This window comes from Orcinus orca, chromosome 13 (assembly GCF_937001465.1).
Source record: "Orcinus orca chromosome 13, mOrcOrc1.1, whole genome shotgun sequence".
Classification (NCBI taxonomy): domain Eukaryota; kingdom Metazoa; phylum Chordata; class Mammalia; order Artiodactyla; family Delphinidae; genus Orcinus; species Orcinus orca.
Genome location: NC_064571.1, coordinates 34102458 through 34120497, shown reverse-complemented (window position 1 = coordinate 34120497; position 18040 = coordinate 34102458). Strand labels below are relative to the sequence as shown.

Genomic DNA, 18040 nt, shown 5'->3' with positions numbered 1-18040 from the left:
AAAATTCCAAGTATAACAGACTCACACAAAGTAAAAATCATGAAGAAAATCTTTTTAAAAGTCTACAGAATTTAAAGTAATACAAATTGAATTTTTAAAGTTCAACAACAGATTGAGTATACCATGCATCCTATATCCCATCTATCTAATCTTGACCCTGTCTAGCAGCAAGTGTACAATGGGATTAACATTTAAATATTGATATTTGAATATACCTATGTATCCTAAGAAGTTATTGAGTGCCGCCTGAAATAAGAAGTACCATTTTAGTGTGGCTGGCTAGCTTTTAAACTCTTAAAAGTATCTCTTATTCTGAGTAAACTTAAGGTCTGAGAAAAGTTTATCAGTAAATTAGCATCTTTAATTCCTATCTTGCTGACAATAATTAGTCTTTTCCTTGAAAATTATAGCAGATAATTTAACTGGTTAATCTAGTTTTAGGTCACTTTAAACATCAAATATATATTAAAACAGAGACAGGAGTAGCAAACATTAATAAAAATGACATTATTAATTAGCAGAGATGAAGTTCTACTTATTTTGCACCTTACTTAATTGACCTTAAGATTCTTACCATGATTCCTATCTTTTACTGTCTCACATATTCTTTCATGTCTAAATTTTTTAAATACCCTTTAAAAAATATTATTCCAGGGCTTCCCTGGTGGCTCCCTGGTTGAGAGTCCGCCTGCCGATGCAGGGGACAAGGGTTCGTGCCCCAATCCGGGAAGATCCCACGTGCCCCGGAGCGGCTGGGCCTGCGCGCCATGGCCGCTGGGCCTGCGCGTCCGGAGCCTGTGCTCCGCAACGGGAGAGGCCACAACAGTGAGAGGCCCGCGTACCGCAAAAAAAAAAAAAAAAAAAAAAATTAATCATAAAAATACTCAATCCAAAAAAAGGCAGATAAATAGGAAGGATCAAAAATCAAATGAGGAAAAAAATACAAAGTAACTAGCAAGATGGTAGATTTAAATCCAAGCATTTTGAGAATTACATTAATTACGGTCAACGTAAATGGTCTAATAACTCCAATTCAAAGAAGATACAACTATATACTATCTAAACGAAGTCTACTTTACAGATAGGCTGAAACTAAAAAGACAGGAGGAGATATACCACACAAGTAATAATCAAAAGAAAGATACAGTGGCTAAGAATACTGGACAATGTACAATTCAGAACAAGGAATATTACCAGGGATAAAGAGGACTATTTCATAACCTTAAAAGAGTCAATTCATTAGGAAGATGTAACAATCCTAAATATATTGTGATATATAATGAGAAATATCCTTGGGTCCTCATTCATTTCTAGCACAAGAGCTCCTTAGAATGTCTCAAGTGTGGAGAGCTATAAAGATTTCTTTTATGTTAATGAGGTGACTATAGGAAAGGACTAAAGGTAGGGGTTGGTGGCCAGGAGAACCAATCATGTGATTAGAGGTTGGACCTTCCAGTCCCACCTTCCAATCTCTAGGGAAGAGAGATAGGCTGGGGGTTAAACCATTCACCAATGATTTAAGCTGGGCTGGAGACTGAGCTCAATCACCACTGATAAGTGATTTAATCAATCATGCCTATCTAATGAAGCCTCCAGAAAAACCAAAAGGATGGGTTGGAGAGCTTCTTGGTTGGGGGGCATGTGGAGATGCAGGGAGACTGGAGCACCTGGAGAGGGCATGGAACCTCCACACCCCTTCCCATGCACCTTGCCCTAGACATCTCTTCCATCTGGCTGTTCCTGAGTTACATCCTTTTATAGTATGTCAGTGATCTAGGCAGTAAAATGTTTCTCTGAGTTCTGAGTGGCACTAGCAAATTACTCAAACTCAAGGTGGGGGTTGTTGGAACCTCCAATCTATAACCGGTTGGTCAGAACTTCAGGTTAACAACCTGGACTTGCAATTCGCATCTAAAGGAGCGGGGGAGGGGGCAGTCTTGTAGGACTGAGCCCTTAACCTGCGGAAGCTGATGCTATCTCTAGATAGTGTCAGAATTGAGTTGAATTGCAGGACACCCAGCTGCTATCTGAGAATTCTGTGGATGTGTAGGGAAAAATACATTGTAACTGGGTCCCAGAACCCTTTCATATATAGTTATCCCTCAGTATCTACTGGGAATGGGTTCCAGGACCCTGGCAGATACCCAAATCCATGCATTCACTTGGATCATGTAGTATCGATGCTACAGTATTTATTGAAAAAAATCCCTGTATTAGTGGACTCACACAGTTCAAACATCTGTTGCTCAAGGACCAACTGTATATACTTAATAACAGGGCTTCAAAATTAAATGTGTCAAATACAGAGAACTGAAAGTTAAACAGACAGTCATATTTGGAGATTTTAACATTTCTCTCACAGTAAATAACAGAAAATAAGTAGACCAAAGGAAAAAATAGGTTGTGGAAGATCAGAACAACACACTATCAACCAAGATGTCCTAAAACAACAAAATATTCTTTTCTACTGCACACGAACATTCACGAAGACAGACATTATTCTGAGCCTAAAAAAAGTCTCAATAAACTTTAAAGGTTTGAAACCATACAGAATATATTTTTTCATTACAATGGAATTAAGCAAGAGAGGTATTTAGAAACCTCCAAATATTTGAAAATGAACAACACAATTCTAAATAACCCATGAGTCACAGAAGAAATGATGAGAGAAATCAGAAAATATTCTGAACAGAGTAAAAACGGAAGCTATCAGAATTTAAAGGATGCAGGTTAAGCAGTCTTTTGAGGAAAATGCTATTACAAGGGAAGTCCAAAACCCAGTGATCTGTTCCCACCTTAAAAAGCTAGAAAAAGAATAAATTAAACCCAAGGCAAGGGGAAAAAGAGAAAAAAAAGCAGAAATTAATGAACTAGAAAATGGACAAACAGAAAGAAAAATCAGTAAAACCAAAACTCATTTTTTGGAAAAGGTCAATAACTAACACCCCAGGCAAATCACTAGAGATTTTACAGACATTAAAAGAAAAATAAATGGATATTCAAAAAAAGTATGAAAATAAATTTTATAACTTAGATGAAATGGACAAGTTTCTTGAAAAATAATCTACCAAAACTGACTCAAGAAAAAAATAAAGTTGAACAGCTCTATTGCTATTAAAATAAACTGAACTGGAGTTTAAAAAGAACACACAAAACCTTCTTAACAAAGAAAACTAAAGACTTTGATGGCTTCACTGGTCAATTCTATCATATATTCAAAGTCTGAAAAACATACCAATCCTATACAAATTCATTCAGAAAGCAGAAGGGGAAGGAATAGTTCTAACTCATTTTATGAGGCCAGCTTACCCTGACAGCAAAATCAGACAGTGACATTACAAAAAAGAAAACTCTACTCCAATATTTCTTCATGACCATGGATGGAAAAATCCTTAACAATATTTGATGAAATTAAATCCAGAAAAATATTTTAAAGAATAAAAATCATGACCAACTGAGGATTATCCCAGTAATGCAAGGTTGGTTTAATATTCAAAATTAACATGGTTCATTATACTAACAGAATAAAAAATGCCATACCTATGGTCATCTCAACAGATAGAATAAAAGCATCTGACAAATTTAAATACCCCTTCGCAACAAAACAAGAACTCAGTAAACTAAGAATCTTCCTCAGTCTATAAACGCTATCTACAAAAAGCCTACAGCTAACGTCATACTTAATATCGTGAAGGAATGCCTTCTCCCCAAGATCAGGAACAACATAAAGTTATCTGCACCAGTGCAATAAGGCAAGACAAAAGAAATAAAAGACATACAGATTGGAAAGAGGAAGTTAAACTGCCTTTACTTGCAAATGACATCATTGTACATGTAGACAAATCCTAGACAAACTACAAAAAAGCTATCAGAACTAATAAATGAATGAAACAAGGTCACAGGATACAAGGTCAATATATAAAATCGAATGTACTTCTACATTCTGCAAGCAATGAAAAATGAAATTAGGATCCCGTTCACTTAGAAAATCATCAAAAATACAAAATATTTAGTAAAATATGTGCAAAGATTGTACAATGAAGACCATGAAACATAACTGAGAGAAATTCAAGATGATCTAAAAAAACAGAAAGCTATATCATGTGCATAGATCAGAAGACTCATTAAGATGGCAATTCTTCCCATACTGATTAACAAATAAAAAACAATCCCAATTAAAATCCCAGTAAAATATTTTATAGAAGTCAATACACTGATTCTAAAATGTATATGGAAATGCAAAGGATATAAACAGCAAACAAGCTGAAAAAGAAGAACAATGTTGAAGGACTTAAAACTTGAAGAATTATTATAAATCTAAAGTCATCAACAGAGTAACAGTGGTATAAGAGTAGACATAAAGTTCAATGGAGCAGAATAAAATGAAAAAAAAAAAAAAAAACATAAACACCCAGAGTCAAGTGATATCTAACAAAGATGTCCAGGTAATTCAGTGAGGGAAAACCTCTGCAACAAGTGATGCTAAAACAAATGGATAGCAGTATACAAAAGAAAAAAAAAGAAAAAAAACCCCAAAGATCTGAATAGATATTTTACAACAAAAGATATATACATAACAAATAAGCACACGAAAAGACGTTTCACACCATTAGATATTAGAGAAATGAAAATTTAAACTACAATGTGATACCACTACATGTGCAACTAGTGTGTGTTTGTGTGTGGCTAAAACTTAAAAACAGAGATACCAAGTGTTACTGAAAATGTAGAACAAATGGTTGTGTGCTGCGCAGAATCCCAGGATGTCCTGAAATTTCCAGCCTCTGGTATATAAACATCTCCCAGTTATTCAAACACTAATCTAGGTACCGCTGCAAAGTGATTTTGTATATGTAATTAAGGTTCCAAAACAATTGATCTTAGGATAAGATTATTCAGGTTGATCTGTTCTAGTCATAAGAGCTTTTTAAAAAGAAAGAGGGGAAGTCAGAGATTCAAAGCCAAAGAATTCAACACCAGGGAGATGGAGTGAGTCTCTAAGAGCTGAGAGTGGCCTCCAGCTGACAGTGAGCAAGGAAACAAAGATCTCAATCCTACAACGGCAAAGAACTGAATTCTGCCAATAACGTAAATAAGCTTGGAAACAGAATCTTCCTCAAAACCCCCAGATAAGAACTCAGTCTGGATTTCAGCCCTGTGATCCCTGAAGACCCCATGCTAAATTTCTGACCTACAGAACTATGAAACAATAAATAGGTGCTGTTTTAAGCTACTAGGTTTTTGGTAATTTGTTACTCAGCAATAGAAAACTACCACCCAGACATACAGTACATGTAGCTAAAAGGAAAATGTTGACATATCAAGTGTCAACTAAAAATGAAACTCTTATACATTGCTGGTGGGAACTAAAATGAAAACATGGCCACACAAAGATTTGTACTCATATGTCCATAGAAGCTTTATTGTTAATAGCCTAAACAAGACACAACCTAAATGTCCATCAGCTGTCAAATAGATAATACTGTGGTGTATCCAAACAATGGAGTGCTACTCACTAATGAATAGGCAAAGACTACTGCTACACATAACATAGATAATTCTCAAAAGTTACGTTAAAAGAACGCAGATACAAAAGGTTACATGCAGCATGATTCCATTTATAAATCCTAGAAAAGGCAAACTATAGTTACTGAAAGATCAGGGGTTGCCACGGATCGGAGGGTGAATGCAATGGGGTACCAAGTAACATCTGAGGGTAACAGAAATGTTCTACATCTTGATTGTGGTGATGCTTAAAAAACTATATACATTTATCAGGACACATTAACTGTACACATGAAATTGGTAAACTTTATTATATGGCAAGTTATACCTCAATAAAGCTGATTTTTATAACTTAATAAGGAGTCCCAGGTATAATGGAATTGTTTCAGAACACATAAATTTATGTCTCTAGTTAAGATAAAAATCTTATCACTTCTTAAAAAATAATAATATAGTTTCCAGTCATGCTATTATTCCAAAACCATATGGGATCTTTAGTTTCATGAGACACATATGCATTTCAAGATAACAAATTATATATTTTTCAGATTATCTTGTAGTATCATGAGGAACCAGAAACTATTTATTAGTAATCTTGACCCTTATAATTTTTTTCATCCGTTATTTAGTCCCTTTCTCAGATTATAAAGTCCAGGATGGCAACAATCTCTTATTATCTTTTTATATCCCTAGCCAGATTTAACATTATCCTAAATTTACTGAAGGAAGAGTTTTACAGGTGCATGTAAAAATCTACATAGCCTTAAGGAACTTGGTTTAAGTGGAATTTTAAGCATCAATGTGTTGAACAGTGAGCCTGTCACTTTGAGGAAAATAACTGACACATGAAACATGAAATATAGAAAACCTCAGCAAAGAAATAAAAGATATAAAAAAGAACCAAATAGCAATTTTAGAACTGAAAAACAATAATTGATACAGTAATGCAGTAAGTAAACTCAACAGAATAGAGCTGACAGAGGAAACAGTCAGTAAACTGGCAGATGGAGGAAAACAAATTACCCAGTCTGAACAACAGAAAGAAAAAAGACTGAAAAAAATAATCTACAGAGCCTCAGGGAACTGTGCGACTATAAAAAAGATTTAACGCTTGTCTTCTACTTCTGAGAATAAAGAATATCTGTTTTAGAAGTTACTAAGATGGTCTGATTTTATCCTAGAAAAAAAACTGATTTGTGGTAATTGGCAAACTTTGTCTTTCAGCAAATAAAGACATTTGGATTGATTCTAACTTTTTCCTCAAGTCCATATTATTCAGCATTTTAAAAATAAATTTATTATGCTTATCAATTTTGGTATACAAAAAAATCAGTAAGAATATGAAAATATGTTCTAAAGAAATTTTCTGGCAAAGAAATGAAAAAAATATTTTTGGATCTTTTTATCTCATTTTGTTTAGAGTTTCTTTGATCTTAAAGTGTCAAGATGTGAGAAAACCAAAATAAATTTTATAGATGCATACTGTAAAGTTTAGAATATTTTCAAAGGGCATGCTGTCAGAATATTTAGACATTCATCTTTATCTAGCAGACTTTAAGAAGTGACAGCATTGTCTTATTTGGTTATAGACTCTCCTTGTGAAGTATAAATATTATTTCAGTAATAAGAGTAACTGCTTGCTTATCTGAAGTGCATATAAATGCTTAAAAGATAAAAGTGAGCATCAAGGAAAGTAAAAATCTAAAGTTTTTTAATAACTGAAATTTTAAGAATTTGATTCTCCCAATACACCATTAAGGATAAGGTAGGTTTTTATAAATGTTCCTTATCTGAGTTAGCTCCTCCTAAGTATCTTTTTCCTAAATGTTTTTTTTTTCAAATTATGAATGGGTCCTGAATTTTATCAAATGCTTTTTCTTCATCAACTGATATGATCATGTAATTTTTCTTCTTTAGCATGTTAATATGGTGTATTAGTTGATTTTCAAATAGTGAAGCAGCCCTGCTCCATCCCTGCCTGCAATGAGCCATAAATTCTATTTGCTTATATTTTGTTAAGGACTTTTGCATCTACATTGATATAGTAATACTGACCTACAGTTTTCTTCTTGGGATTTTTTTTTTTTTTTTTGGTATCAAGGCAATAGGGCTAAACTACCTAATTCATATTGGGTGAGATGTGGTGGTCTGTATTTTTCAAGAAACTGGTCCATACATCAAAGTTGTCAAATTTATGTTTGTAGGGCTTCCCTGGTGGTGCAGTGGTTGAGAGTCCGCCTGCCGATGCAGGGGACATGCGTTCGTGTCCTGGTCCGGGAAGATCCCACATGCAGTGGAGCGGCTAAGCCCATGAGCCATGGCCGCTGAGCCTGCGCGTCTGGAGCCTGTGCTCCGCAACGGGAGAGGCCACAACAGTGAGAGGCCCGCGTACCGGGGGAAAAAAAAAAAAAAAAGATTTTTAAAATTTATGTTTGTAGAGTTGTTCATAGTATTCCCTTTATTATCTTTTTCATATTTGCAGGGTCTATGGTGATACCTTTCTCTTTTTTAAAAATTTATTTATTACTATTACTTTTTGGCTGCATTGAGTCTTCGTTGCTGCGCGCAGGCTTTCCCTAGCTGCGGCGAGCAGGGGCTACTCTTCACTGCGGTGCATGGGCTTCTCATGGTGGTGGCTTCTCTAGTTGCAGAGCACAGGGTCTAGGCACACCCTGTGTGCCTTCAGTAGTTGGGGCTCGCGGGCTCTAGAGCACAGGGTCAGTAGTTGTGAAGCACAGGTTTAGTGCTCTGCGGCATGTGGGATCTTCCCGGACCAGGGCTCAAACCCATGTCACCTGCACTGGCAGGCAGAATCTTAACCACTGCGACACCAGGTAAGTCCAATACCTTCTATTTCATTCCTGATACTGATAACTTCGTTTTTTCTTTAATTTCTCTCAGTCTTGCTAAAAGTTTGTCAATTTATTGATCTTTTTGAAGAACCAGCTCTTTCATTGATTTCCTTTACTGTTCTTCTGTTTTTAATTTCACTTTTCTTTATTCCCTTCCTTTGGGTAGATTTTTCTTTCTTTTTGGTTCTTGAGATAGAAGACCTCTTTCTTCCTCTCTCAGGAATCCAATAAGACAAGTGTTAAATCTTTTTTATAGTCCCACAGTTCCCTGAGGCTCTGTAGATTATTTTTTTTTAGTACACTTTTTTTTTTTTCTTTTTTTTGGCTGTACCAGCCTATGGGGTCTTAGTTCCCCAACCAGGGATCAAACCCGTGCCCCCTGCATTGGAAGGTGAAGTCTTAACCACTGGACCACCAGGGAAGTCTGTAGATTATTTTTATCAGTCTGTTTTCTTTCTGCTGTTCAGACTGGGTAATTTCTTTTCCTCTATCTGCCAGTTTACTGATTCTTTCCTCTGTCTGTTGAGTTTACACACTGCATCAGTTTACACACTGCATCACTGTATCAATTATTGTTTTTCAGTTCTAAATTGCCATTTGGTTGTTCTTTATATCTTCTATTTCTTTGCTGAGGTCTTCTTTATTTCATGTGTCAGTTATTTTCCTTGAAATGACAGCCTCACTATTCATTTTTGAGAACGTGTCTGTCAAATACTCAAGTGTGAATGACCAGATTTTTGTCAGTTGTTTTCAAGCAATTTTGGTGTTCTATGAAAAAGATAGCTACTTCAGCTTAAAAATCACATAAGTGCTTGTTTTCCCTTAAAACAACCACCATAAATTACATACGCAGAAGTGATGATTTATACATATCATTTCGTCATACAGGGTATTAAAGATACATGTAGTGGTTAGATTTGATAAAATTAATACTTTTTACTGCTTTACCAAGGATATTGTGAAACTGGTATTTTTTAAAACTGCAACTGCATGGCAGTGAATCCAATGATTACTGGTACAGTACAGTGTCACTGTTCTGATTCATGCTAAGGTATCAGCAGTTTTACCAGCCAGTGCTTTTGCACCATCAGTGCAAATGTAAACAGAGTGGATTAAACAAATATTATTTTTGTGTTATAATGAAAACATTTTGACCTCATGGACCCCCTGAAAGAGCCTTGGGGATTTCCCGGGTATACATGGACCACTCTGAAAACTACTGATCCAATCCAAAGATCATATTTAAATTTTGCAAATTGAGAGTATTAGCATTTGAAGAGAAATTCACCAGTGAAAAAGAAAGCAATCCAATACAGCAACAAAACCAGTAGACTATGGATCTATTTTCTATTTGTTCTAATACTTTATTATGGTTATTCTACAATACGTATGTCCCAATAGCATTCTTTATAGAAAAAAGAAATATTGGATCATGTATTGTATTCAATAGTCATGTCTCTCTTTAGCATACTTTAAGTCGGAACAATTCTTCAGTCTGTTTATATCTTTCATGACTTGTGTCCACCGCATCGGCAGGCAGACTCTCAACCACTGCGCCACCAGGGAAGCCCCCTTCAACATTTTTTACTTTGCTTCCTCCTGCAGGGAAAGATTTCTTTTTCCTTCCTATCTATATGTACTTAGGTATTTCAGTATGGACTTAATGGATTTTATTTCAATGGGTTATAATCTTTTATCATTATCTAATTTGATGTTTAAATTGTCCCACATTTGGCCAGTGGGAACCTTCCCCTTCAGGCTGGTTCCTGTGTCCTTTTAATATATTCCCATTATTCTATGGGCCTTCCTAACCTTCTGGCACAAGACGTTCCAAGCATACATTGTACTTTCCCTGCCCCAGTCCTGAAATAGCTATTTCTCCAAGGAGCCCAAGATTCTTTTAGTGGAGAATGGTTAATGGTACCACTTGATGAAGAAAAGTTCTTAATTTTAATGCAGTCTAACTTATTTATCTCTTATTTTACACTATGACTAATTCATAACACACCAGATTATTCTTTTACTGAGCTGTCTGAATATAAATATAGCTTTACTATATGAATTTATAACTGTTTATATTGCTTTATTAATATTCTGAAGTATTTTTCTGCACGTAAAGAGCCTGCTATTTATACCCTTTAACAGAACAATTAGTGAGGAGAGGGGGAAATGCCCATCCATGTGTCATGCAACAAGCTAGGCATGATCAAAGTATAAACACAGCAGATTCTCAAGTCCCCCAAACATACAATTTTGAAACTGTAAAGGGGCTACGGACATCCAGGTAGATATATCCAGCAAGTACAGAACCTGGGCTCAGGGGCAAGATCGTGACTAGAGATACGATTTTGGAAATTATCAGCATACAGATAATAGCCTTCGCCACTAAAAGGAGAGTCCATTAAAAAAGGGAAAATGAAATAAAAAATAGGAAAATACTAACACTTAAAAAATTATATGAGAAATTCACTAAGAATAAAGCAAATTATTAAATACAGAAAGAGAATCAGTAGAATACGGATCTATTTTAATAGTTTAATATTCCGTCATGGCTTTATCATAATCTATATTATTCCATAATGTTTTCTTAGACTATAATAGAGCATATATAGTATTTTGTTTCTATTATGGATCATATTCTTATATTGTTCTAGAAAGCATACAAGGAAAAATTTTAAGAGGGAGTTAAGAGTCATAAAGGAGACAAATAACAATTATTCCCATTTTGGGGTGTAGGTTCAGACTTTATATAAGTCATACTATTAAAAGCAAGGTGTAGGACTTCCCTGGTGGCACGGTGGTTAAGAATCTGCCTGCCAATGAACTCCAGGGGACACGGGTTCAAGCCCTGGTCCGGGAAGATCCCACGTGCCACGGAACAACTAAGCCCATGTACCACAACTACTGAAGTCCACGTGCCTAGAGCGCACGCTACGCAACGAGAAGCCACTGCCATGAAAAGGCCGTGCACCGCAACGAAGAGCAGCCGCTGCTCGCTGCAACTAGAGAAAGCTCGTGCGCAGCAACGAAGACCCAACACAGTCATAAATAAATAAATAAATACATTTTTTTTTAAAAAAAGGCAAGGTGTAACCTTAATTTGCTCAGTAACAACTCTTAGTTATGCAGATTGCTACACAAAGAGTAATTACCAACACTAGCCCTACAAAACTATCTCTAAAATGATCTTAATTGAGGGCTCTTTTCATCTGGTTTTATTCTAACAATGAAATTACTTTTCTTCAAATTAAGACAATTTACATGAAGTTCTAAAATCCTTCAGCTACTTTAAATGTACCAATCTAAATTTCAGTAACTTTAGCGCAAACTAAACATGCAATTGGGATTTTTTTTTTTAACTTTGGTTCTTTTAAAATTATTTATTATTTATTTATTATTTATTTATTTATGGCTGCACTGGGTCTTCGTTGCTGTGCATGGGTTTTCTCTAGTTGTGGCGAGAAGGGGCTACTCTTCATTGCGGTGCACGGGCTTCTCATTGCAGTGGCTTCTCTTGTTGCGGAGCATGGGCTCTAGGTGTGCAGGCTTCAGTAGTTGTGGCACATGGGCTCAGTAGTTGTGGCTCGCAGGCTCTAGAGTGCAGGCTCAGTAGTTGTGGCACACGGGCTTAGCTGCTCCATGGCATGTGGGATCTTCCTGGACCAGGGCTCAAACCCATGTCCCCTGCATTGGCAGGCAGATTTTTAATTTCCTTTAGAATTATTTTATTAAATCATAAACGTACAATTGCTTCTTAACTCTACACACATACAAAGTTTTTCAAGGAATAACATTCTATCCTATTGCACTATGATCCTGGCTAATATTGTTTCAAAACTTTGAGAAAAACTGTTAAAAGTATTTCACATGTTACCACTTACACATTTAACATTATCTAAGAAGGAATGCTCCTGTTGCAACAAAAAATAGAAATGAGGTTTTTCCTCTCCTGGTAACAAGGAAAATAAAGGGAAGAGTGAACAGGCTAGGGAAGCAGCATAAACTGGCCTGAAAGAGTTAATCAATCCTAGTTATCTTGTAACTGTTACTAGTCTATATTATCTGTAACTAGATTTGTCCTTCACAAAGCTAACCTCTAACACTCTGACTCTATGTGAATTACATCCTGCACCTAACTGCAGGCGGATTCTTAACCACTGTACCACCAGGGAGGTCCCTGCAATTGGGATTGACATGTACACACTGCTGATAAAATGCCTTTCCATGAAAACAAACAAACAAACTAAAAATGCAATACAATAAATGTTGTTACTCTGTCGAGTTCTAATAGATTTTTTTAAAGGTAAAAACTGATGGATCTAGAAAACAATCTTTAAAAGTTAGCTTTGTGAACATAAACATGGATGGAAAAAGGAAAGTTAACATCACAGAATACAAAAAAAAAGTATTATGTGCTGGGTACTCTGTTAGAGACGTTATATACCTTCTCATTTATCCTCCCAACAATCTTCTGGGTAAATGGGACGTCAAGGTTAAACAGTTTGCACAAGGTCACACGGTTGGTAGTAGCAGAGATCAACTTTGAACTCAAGCTAATATAATTCCCATAGTATTCTTACCAATATATCATAAAGCCACACGCTTTCTGTATTATACAAGAGAAGAAGTTAGTGAAACTGTTTTCATCCCAACTTAGAACACTTAAATTCAAGTGGCTTGTTGCTGACAACTCACACAAAGCCATTTAAAAATGTGTTGTTCATATATCTAACACAGTAGTAACAATCACAGAAACATGACAATGAGAGGGTGTGAGATAGGTGGAGACAGCTGAGAAGAGGAGGAGTAAAGGGATGGAATACTTCACATGGAAACAAACTGTCCAACAACTTCTTGCAGAGAACAATACTAATTTGGTACTATATTTTAATTTAAAAACACACACAATCCCAAAACAGAAAACTCTAATGTCATAGCGTTTTCAGTAATTATAATTGAGAAAATAATCTCAAAACAGAGGAAATAAAGTCCTAGCTGTTAAGAGTTCTGGATTATGGTAAGAGACCACCCTGCCTATGGCCATAGGATATAGTTTTAGTAGAGAGAAAGTATATGGGGTTATGGAGGTTAATGTTGCTAAAGCAAGGGTGTACATGAAGACAAAGTGATAGTGGAACCTAGAGGGACAATAGGACACAGGTACTTAAATTCTGAATGAAAAACTGTAGTATCCAGAAAGATGTCAGATGATAACAATGAGAAGAAATAAGGAAGGTTCAGTCAGAAGAAATGACTTTGCAGGAGAAATTAGAAGTAATAATCTGTTAGGTAGCCAAATCAGGCCTACCACCTCAAGTATTTTTTTTTAACTGAGATATAAGTAATTGACATATAACATTATATTAGTTTCAGGTGTATAACACAATGACTCGATATTTGTATATGTTGCAAAATGATCACCACAATAAGTCTAGTTAACACCCAACACCATATACAGTTAATAATTTTTTTTTTCTTATAATGGGAACTTTTAAGATCTACTCTCCCAGCAACTTTTAAATATGCAACACAGTATTAACTATAGTTGCCATGCTGTACATTACATCCCCATGAGTTGTTTATTTTATACCTGGAAGTTTGTACCTTTTGACACCTTTACCCATTTCCCCCACCCACCACCCCTTGCCTCTGGCAAACACCAACTCTTACCTGTTATGGGTAAGTTTGGTTTTGGGGTTTTGTTTCTGTTTCTGAGATTCCACATATAAGTGAGATAAGGTATTTGTTTTTCTCTGACTTATTTTAGCAAAATGCCCTCAGGGTCTGTCCATAATATTGCAAATGGCAAGACTTCCTTCTTTTTTATGGCTAATATTCCATTGCATATACAAATAGATATACCACAATTTCTTCATCCATCCATCCATGGACACTTAGATTGCTTCCATGTCTTGACTACTGTAAATGCTACAATGGATGGGGATGCATGTATCTTTTTGAGTTAGTTTTTTCATTTCTTTTGAGTAAATACACGGAAGTGGGATTGCTGGATCATACAGTAGTTCTATTTTTAATTTATTAAGGAAACTCCATACTGTTTTCCATAGTGGCTGTCACAATTTACATTCCTACCAACAGTGCACAAGGGTCCCTTTTTCTCCATATCCTTGTCAACACTTGGTATCTCTTGTCTTTTTGCTAACAGTCATTCTAACAGGTGTAAGGTAATATCTCATTATGGTTTTGATTTGCATTTCCCTGATGATTAGTGATGTTGAACACATTTTCATGTACCTGTTGGCTATCTGTACGTCTTCTTTGGGAAAATGTCTATTTAGATTCTCTGCCCATTTTTCAATCAGACTGTTTTTATGCTATTGAGTTGTATGAGTTCTTTATATATTTTAGATATTAACTCCTTATTGGATACATAATTTGCAAATATTTTCTCTCATTTGGTAGGTCTCCTTCATTTTGTTGACGGTTCCCTTTGCTGTGCAGAAGCTTTTTAGCAGTCCCACTTGTTTATTTTTGTTTTTGTTGCCTTTGCTTTTGGTGTCATATCCAAAAAAATCACGGCCAAGACTGATGTCAAGGAGCTTATTGCCTATGTTTTCTTCTAGGAATTTTATGGTTTCAGGCTTTATGTTCAAGTCTTTAAACAATTTTGAGTTGATTTTTGTGTATGGTGTAAGATAGTGGTCCAGTTTTCCCAACACCATTTATTGAAGAGACTGTCCTTTCCCCCATTTTATATTCTTGGTTCCTCTGCCATAAATTTATTGACCATGGATGCATAGGTTTATTTCTGGGCTCTCTATTCTGTTCCATTGATCTATGTGTCTGTTTTTATGCCAACACTACAGATTTGTAAGGGTTTTTGATTTTGATTACTACAGATTTGTAAGGGTTTTGATTACTACAGATTTTGATTTGTTTTGATTACTACAGATTTGTAAGGGTTTTTTTTTTACATAATAGCTTTATTGAGATATAATTCATATACCATACAATTCAACCATCTAAAGTGTACAATTCAGTGGTTTTTAGTACATTGACAGAGCTCTGCAGCCATTACCACAATTAAATTTAGAGCATTTTCATCTCCCCCAAAACAAAGTCCATATCCACTGGCAGTCACTCCCATTTCCCAGCTTCACCCCAGCCATAGACAATCACTAATCTAACTTTCTGTCTCTTCTACATATTTGCCTATTTTGGATATTATATATTAATGGAATCATACAATATGTGTTCTCTTGTAACTGGTTTCTTTTACTCAGCAGAATATTTTCAAGATTCATCCATGTTGAAGCAAAAATCAATACATTTCTTTTTACGGCCAAATAATGCTTCGTTATATGGATATACCACATTTTATTTATCCATTCATCAGTTAATGGACATCTGAACTGTTCCCATTTTGGGGGCTATTCTGGAACATTTGTGTACGTGTTTTTCATTTTATGTCTTATGAGTATATACTTAGGAATGGAATTACCAGGTCTTATGGCAACTCCGTATTTAACATTTTGAGGAACTGTTTTCTAAAGCAGCTACAACCATTTACATTCCCACCAGCAATGTTAATGAGGGTTCCAATTTCTCCACATCTTCAACAGTTACCTGGTCTTTTTGATTACAGCCATGCTAGTGGGGTGTTAAGTGGTATCTCACTGTGGTTTTGATTTGTATTTCCCTAATGACTAATGATGTTGCCCATCTTTTCATATGTTTACTGGACATTTGTTTGTCTTCTCTGGAGAAATGTCTATTCAAATCCTTTACCCATTTTTTAGTTGGGCTGTCTTTTTATTGTTTAGTTTTAAGAATTTGTTATATATTCTGGGCAAAAGTATCTTATCAGATCTACAATTTTGGTTATGGTAAACTTGGTACAGAAAATATTTGTGTTAACGAGGCTGACAACACGGGGTGGCAGCTATGTATTGGTGAGGGAAGAGGTACAGTATAACATCAGAAGCCAGATATAATTCTCACTGCCAATGTTCCCATCAAAAATCTGGGACTTTTGTTCCGAGTACCAAATAAAATATTGATGAGGCTGTTTTTAGTACTATAAGGCCTATCCTCTGGTGATGTAAAGTAAGCTAGCCAGCTAATAAAAACTCAGCTGCCTGAACAAGGAATTTGGTCTTTTTTGTGGTATGCAAGAAACATGAAAAACACAACGAGACCTAAGAAAGAACTTGCTATGAGACTTGCAAGAAAGTTTTTCCTTTCTAATAAAGAGAACTTGAGGAAGTGTCCCCTGCTCTTCCTCAGCCAGATGGTAGTGTCAAATTATGACAGCCCTCTCCTGACACGCAGAGCTGTAAAGTACACTGGACTTATGTCTCTGATGAAACTGATGAACTGCTAAACTACCCTGTAACTGTCTGGCTCTGGGCTTCTTATTCTGTGAAATAATACATTCCTTATTATTTAGGCCACTTTTAGATGGGAGGATACTGTTACTTGTAATCCAAAACATTCTGATACATTTTCTACTTTGTCAATAAGCACATTACTGGATGGACAGAGCTATACAGAAATTAGAATGAAGTGATTATGAAAGCTAGATCTGCCTAGAACACTACATACTAGTTTTCAGTAGTTTGATTTTTAAAAATGTAAACAGTATTTTGCACTTTATCAAACATCTTAGGTACTAACTTACCCAATACCCACCAGAACTCTAAATCAGGCAGTCTGTGGCTATTTTACAGAGATATATATATATATATAAAATCCTCCAGTATAGGTCTTCCAATTCTATATCCCATGTGTGTTCTACCACATCATAGTATGTCTCACAGTATCAAATACAATGCATTAAAAGCAATATAATCAATAAACCATAATGGAAAAGAATATAAAAATAGTATGTCTATACGAGTAGTATAACTGAGTCACTTTGTTGTGCAGCAGAGAGTGGCACAACACTGTAAATCAACTACACTTCAAAAAAAAGCACCATAATCAACAACAAAATGATGGCAGTATTCTTTCAGCACTTAAATAACTGCTTGACATTATACAACTCTATGAGATGAGTAATGTGACTAAAATGAATAATAAAATGTCCAAAGAGCTGCTATATGTTAAGTTTAAACTGGGCAAGCAGAGTGACCAGAAGAAATCTAGCACCTTCTAATAGCTCTACTGAAGCACTTACAGTGTATTAAAAATTTTCCCTCTACATGCCTGACTCAATCTATGCTGTGAAGTCTCTGGGGCTATTTATTTTTTCCTGACATCTCTGCACCTAACACTATGTTTGACATATGTAGTATGTTTGCTAAATTAAGAAATCAAAGATTTAGAGTCTCAGCCCCCCTTTACCAGCTGTTCTAGAATACATCTAGAAAATGTTAAGATAAATCAGTTTAAGTAAACAAAATTAAACGTTCTTTATAAATTTTGAGTGTTATTTATGAAAAAGTTTGCTTACCATTTAACAAATGAAAGTAACACTCACATATAACTGACACTTTACTCAGATATGTAAAAAGAATCTTAAAGCATAAAAGAGTCCTATAACTTTTAGAATCAACAGCAATTTCCTTTTTGGTAGCTTTCCCGTTGTGCCTCACACACTTGTGCTTTCTAAGTGTTTATTCACAGGACTTTCAAAGACATCGCTATCCCTAGACGACAGATATAACTAATTCAGTTGCACCTCAGCTTCCCAAGCCACCAGGACAAGTGCCTACCTACCC

At 35.6% G+C, this 18040-nt stretch overlaps 1 protein-coding gene across 1 annotated transcript in view; it reads right to left on the bottom strand.

The window, feature by feature from the left end:
• The window catches only part of PPP3R1 (protein phosphatase 3 regulatory subunit B, alpha), a 59697-nt gene that overhangs the window by 27911 nt on the left and 13746 nt on the right, over nucleotides 1-18040 (bottom strand). The gene's annotated exons all lie outside the window — the stretch shown is intronic.